This window comes from Saccostrea echinata, unplaced genomic scaffold (genome assembly GCF_033153115.1).
Source record: "Saccostrea echinata isolate AGI-Se365-2 ecotype Australia unplaced genomic scaffold, CSIRO_AGI_Sech_v1 ptg000005l, whole genome shotgun sequence".
Lineage (NCBI taxonomy): Eukaryota > Metazoa > Mollusca > Bivalvia > Ostreida > Ostreidae > Saccostrea > Saccostrea echinata.
The window spans coordinates 7,427,207-7,433,745 of record NW_026889754.1 but is presented as its reverse complement, the minus strand read 5'-3'; the positions used below and the strand labels follow the sequence as shown (position 1 = coordinate 7,433,745).

The following is a 6,539-nucleotide window of genomic DNA, read 5'->3' as shown; positions in this document are numbered from 1 at the left end:
AAAGCTGGCTTGGGCTTGGTAGGTTAAACAATCCAGAATATAGCCTGTTTAGTACAATTAAACCTAACTCAAGAGTTCTTGAAAAATTTTATACAATAACCAGGAACCTTGCCAATGTCCTTAATCTTTGACCTTGTAACCTAGGGATCACTGACTTTACCTAGGGTACAACAATACCAAGTTTGGTATGTCAAGAGCTCTAGTTATATACTGATTAAACAGCACTCAGTGGTTTACTGACTGACCAAGGTTGAGGTTTCTCTAATTCTCACTGTCCATTTTATTTATTTTTAATTTCGTTTATTTTCAAATGTAAGCTACATAATGCATAGTTGTTTTTTTTTTTAAATGTTTCTTATCACTAAAATTGATGTTCTATAAATAATTAGATATTTTACCTTCCATAAAAACTTTTTTTTCCTTTGCTGATCCTGGAAAGGAAAAAGATATGTTCACTTCAGGAAACAAAAGTCCTAGTTTACATTAGCTTACAATGTCTCTAAATTTGTTTCAAATTTTGAGATTTTATGCAAACGTCTGCTACTATATAATAACAGGTATATTTGCAATAATCCAATTATGCTTTCAATACAAACATTTTTACATTGCAAAAAAAATATAAACAAAATGATAATAAGGCCTAAAAAAAAATTATGTTTGTTTCCTGTGACCTGACCAACAAGGGCTAGAAATAATTATTTTTGTTTACCGGTCACACGGGCTATCGCCTTAAATTTTTACTGGTCAGCTTAGTACTAAATTCACTGTCCCACTGGACCAATAGATTTTAAAAAGAATGGCCCAAAACCATAATAATATATATTTCTATGTAAAACTTTGATCCTCCACTGTGGCCCCCCCCCCCCCTACCCCCGGGGGTCATGATTTGAACAAACTTGAATCTACACTACCTGAGGATGCTTCCACATGAGTTTCATCTTCCCTGCCTTTGTGGTTCTTTAGAAGAAGATTTTTAAAAGATGCTATTAATTTTTCACTAATTCTTTATTATCTCCCCTTGGCCTTTCATTTGAACAAACTTGAATCCCCTTCACCCAAGAATACTTTGTGGCAAGTTTAGTTGAAATTGGCCCAGTGGTTCTTGAGAAGTCGAAAATGTGAAAAGTTTACAGACGGACGGACAGACAGACAGACAGACGGACTACAGACAAAATGTGATCAGAAAAGCTCACTTGAGCCTTCGGCTCAGGTTAGCTAAAAATTATATAAGGATTATGGATGTATCTTAAAAAATAAAAATTCTACTGTAATTTAAAGATACCAATATTTTAAAAATGATTTTATTGTTTTATACAGCACCCTGTTATATTGATATACAAATATTATAAAGCATGATAAGGGTTAATATCGACCATATTAACGCACTTTGAAAAAAAATGTGCACGGCTTGGTCAATATTCTTGCAAATTTTAGGTATGATAAATAATTATTTGAACCTGGTTTCATACTTTTTCAGTGATGATGTCACTTCAGGATCTGAGATATACACGTTTTAAAGATTTTTAGGGGTTATTTTCTTTCGAACAGTTCTCGTAAATTTTACAAAAGGGAAATTGGTTTTTAAGAAATGATTGTTTAATAGCATAATTTCTTTCCTTTTTTATTTTAATTCAGTCTGTAATAAGTTCGGTGGATGTGACTTAAATGGAAAAAGGAGCAATTATGATTTTTCTCTACCATGAAAATTCTCTCTCTCTCTCTATATGCTGCCTTGATTTATAGAATATGCTTTTTAGAAAGAATGCTCCGCTTTGCGGTGCCCTTGTAAAAGTTCCAGTCAAATGAGTATTGTGGCTAATCTTTTATTTTATTATTATCAAACTAATCAGTCTATGTTCATATTGAATATGATAGCGATCTCGATGCAAATTACGTCACTTCCGTTTCGCACAGGAAAAACTAACAAACACACTTACACACATAATCGCGTACTATATCCCCTCAAACGTTGCGAGGGGATAATGTTGTCTATTACTAAAATTTAAGTCCAAAATTTTTGTTTTATACACATTTATTCAAAGTGTGTACATAGTAAAAAATTGTTATGTACACTCTTAACCCACTTTGAAAAAAATTTTCAAAGTGCGTTGATTTTGTCCCAAAATTAACGCACTTTGAAATTTTTTTCAAAGTGCGTTGCCACAGCGGTGCCAAAATAAGTACAACGGGGGGGGGGGGGGGGGGGGGGAGAGGAGAAATCAGGTGAAAAACAGCAAGGCAAAAGTTACTCAGGTGAGCGCTGTGGCCCATGAAATGTCAAAGAGTTTATGTATGACTATCACTTTCAACTGTAAATTGTTTATTTTAGGACCACTGTCAACTGAACTCAGTCAACTTAAGAATAAAAGAATTAAAATAACACAAGGATCATTTAATTATTCTTTTGTGTTACATATGTAAATTATCTTTTTCAGAATTTCAAACTCAGAGATGTTGGTTTCTAAGGCCAAGCTTAGGAAAGCCACTACAACTGCGAGCCAGAATGAGGGTGGGGAAGCAGCCTACACCTTGACTAGCAAGTTTGCTGTGCTTATTTCTAGCACTGAAGAACTTGCCCAGTCCAGGGGTCAAGGAATTCGGGATGCAAAAAAGGTGACATTAGACCTGTGCTGGACCTCTATAACTTTCTAGAGAGGGATTAATGATTCGAAGATGGTGTTTGAATGATGAGGGACCTAATATCAAGTGGACTTTTGCCAACTGTGGAAACAATATAATAATTACAATTATTATACCTCATTATAATTATTCTATACATCGCGTTATCTGATTGGTTCTAGATTTTAACGTGACAGGGCCATAAAACTTCATATTTCACTGTCGTCGGCATGCTTTTCATCTTATTCAAACTCTTCAGATACTGCATAGTGCATTTTCCCGAAATCTTTCTTTGAACGAAAACTCTCGAGAGTAGTTGAGGTCACAATTACCTGGTTCACGTCATAAAATTGCTGATCGTTTTATCAGAGTGTTATGTGTCCAAGGATTTCAGTAACTTTAGATTAAAATTGAAAGGGACTTTAAAAGCAGTGCCGAATTTGAAAGTTAATGTTTATTTTTAAAGTTTTTGCTTGTTTCGGTATAATAAACAATTTACTGCATGAAACCCTCGGAGAATGTGATTTTTTCTTGGTTGAATAAATCTTCATATTTCCCTCACGATCATGCAATAAATGTAAATTATTATTAACTGAATAATTTTTTATCTTTCTGATTGGCTGAGATCTAACAATTTAGAAAATATACTACGTTATATTAACCTGCACGCGACCTTCCAGGTGAATATATGGATTTATTTTCTCTACATTGATCTAAAAAAAGGTCGGGAAATTCGAAATTGATACAAATACTTTTGGAAAGCTATTTCACCTGCCCCCGACTTTTACTCATGTGAACGTAACATTAGGGAATATAATTTGGGATGGGGTGGTTAAAGGGGGTGCAGGGGACCCCCCGACACTTTTTTTCTTTTTCCCCTGGTAATCCCCCTTACTTTCAAAATGAATCCTATAAAAACCGGACGGACAACGGACACCTTACCATCGCATAAGCTCTTTTGGTCTCTGACAGTAGAGCTAAACAAAAAGTACAACATGAATTTCTGTAATTTTGCAAAAGTATTCATTAGCCGCAACAGCAAAGACATTTACAGCATCCAATGATGGTCATCCAGAGATACTACAGCACCAAGTAAAAAAATCTTCAAATATGTCAGCAGCATTTAGATTTGGTTTTTATGAAAGTGTGATGCATAAATATCCTACGATGCACCTGCCTTTTCATTAATTTTTCTGTCAAATTCCCAGTGTCCAAAACTACCTGACACAACCACAGTATTGGCAAAACATTAACAAATGTGGTGAAAAAAATTCATCGCCTAGTTTTCTTTACAGCAGTAGGTTTCCCTTTCGAACAAAGAAAAATTAAGCCATACAATTTAATATATATATAGATAGATAGATAGATAGATAGATAGATAGATATTATTTTCGATGATGAAAAAAAAATAGGTAGGTGTACTACGTATATCTACACGATCATTCAGTGGCCTGTTCACGAGAACAGAGATTTTGAGGCTGGAAACACAAGGTGAAAAAAATAATAATAGAAATTCTAAGCACCAATGAATGATAAATCATAGTTAGATTTATCGAAATATATGTATACACATAAAGAAAAATTAAGCCATACAATTAATGATATGTATAATTATTTTCGATGATAAAAAAAGGTAATGCTCTATCAATTTTCAATAATACAAAACTACAGACTAAATCTTGAATGGTTACAGTTACAGACGAGTCCACTCAGGTTGTGTTTGAGTATATGGAACAATAGAGCTTGTCTTTAGTGTAGTCAAGGGTAACGAAGTTTAACTTAGTCACGAGAGCTACTTTTAAAACTATCTGCCCATAGTCAAGGTTCATTTCAGACACGTATTTGGGGTGGATCAGAACAAATTATTGACAATTTACTTGGAAAAATTCTTGACAAACGAAATTAAATCAAAACGTACATTTTCAATCTCGAAAACCCCATTTCTTAAAGAGAGAGAGAGAGAGAGTGTCGGATGTGTCGATTCCAGCTTTTTTCACTAAACCTCTGCACATGTATGAGATTACTTGTCATTCATAAATATTATAATTTATTTAACTAAACATGATAAATTTTTTAATTTACAGGTTATAGTTGAAAGAAAACCCACCTTCCGAATCCAGCAAGGCCTTCAATCTTCAAGACATGATCTTGGTGGCCGCAGCGTTGCGAGGTAAAGGACATAAAAGACAAGGAAATCACAGTACAATGGTATAAAGGTCCCAAAACAACATCATGGACACCATGTACAAGGAGGGTGAAAGGCTCAAGGGGGATGACGGAGCCGTGGACAGAGACCATATCGTCACAGCAGATTTGGTCAACCGGCTTTCGATTAACACCATTAAATTTAAACTGTTATTTAATAGACCTATTCTGTTTTTTTTTTAATTTTGTGACGCTGAAATTGTCATTATGACGTCGCGAATGACGATTCTCATTAGGAAGTCGATTGAAAATCAGACGCCCATCCGATTTCCAATCGACTTTCAGATTTTGCTTTCAACTTGGGTGGTTACAAGGTACGATTTTAGTCGAAAGCAAATCGAATGAAAAATCGCATCGTGTGACCTCACCTTTATTCTAAAACAATAAATCATTGGAGTTCTGGTTGTAAAAGGATCACATGAGTAAGATATTCTATAAAAATTACGATCTAATAGCACCGATAGAAATTTACGTCATAATTTATGCGCATAAATTAATATAAGTTTCTCGCTAGAGGCGCTGTAGTCGGTTCGGACAGAAAGTTATGATGGCGGCTGATTTGTTAGTAGAAGAGGACATTCCCGGGGCAAAGTTTGTTCACGCGTCGGTAGAGGAACACACAAATATTCAGTTAAAAAGATGGTTGAAATGTCGTGGGCTTCGTACTTCTGGAAAACGACCGGATTTGATAGAAAGGTACTCAATGTTTGATAATGTTTTATGCAAACAGCGAAAATCACGAGTATCACGATTGAAACATTAACGTAAACAATAAATTATTAACATTTTTTTCTCAGTAATGTTTCGTTTCAATTAAATTAATAAATGATTAAATCTTCAAAAAAAAAAAAAACAAAAAAAAAAAAAAAAAACATGCTTTGACCTTTTGGCCATTAAATAACTTTCCTTATATTATGCAGATGCCAGAATGCTGTAAGCAACAATGTTAAAATTGATCTGAAAGTTGACGATGGTAAATGGCTGAATCTTAAAAAGAATCCAACACCTGCTGCATCCCAAGTTCCCTATGTTCCAATTCAAGGCTGGAAGAACTATACCAAAACATTTTAATCATGGGTATATCTACTAATTACCTTGTGGAATCAGTAGCATCAGTAGAGTGTGACTCAAACAGCTCTGATGATGACTGTCAAGATGATGTACATACTAGCAAACCATTTACTAAGGGTATGAATCTTTTTAGGAGTTGTCATGTGAAAAACATACATGATGTCAGTTGTAAAGGACACTATTTTGTTAAAGCATCAGTGTTGGCTTCCTAATCACAACATTTCTACAACTGTACAATAACATTATCCGAATCATCAGGATCAGTATTAGAGGGAACATGCACTTGCTCTGCTTCTGGCTTGGGCATATGTTCTCATGTTGCAGCTCTGTTGTTTGCATTGGAGGACTACACTATTGAATTTGGGACTGACTTGCCTACCTGCACAGACAAACTACTACAGTGGAACAAAGGTAGAAGAAAAAATAAGAATCCTGAGACAATTTTCAACAAGGAATACAAGTCCATGAAAAAAACTCTTAAACGTCAAAAAACCTCAGTCAGAAATATCTTAAACTCTGATTCAAGACCTGAAGAACTGAGGGAGAATGAATTATCAAATGAACAGAAAAATGAATTTCTATCAAATTTAGTCATGAATGGACAAGAATGTGGATGGACAAATTTATTAGATTTTCATTATGAA

General features: G+C 34.5%; 1 pseudogene; it reads left to right on the top strand.

Moving 5' to 3' along the window:
• Positions 1 to 2,451: 2,451 nt before the first annotated feature.
• LOC133179590 (uncharacterized) lies at positions 2,452 to 6,129 on the top strand (annotated as a pseudogene).
• Positions 6,130 to 6,539: the final 410 nt, after the last annotated feature.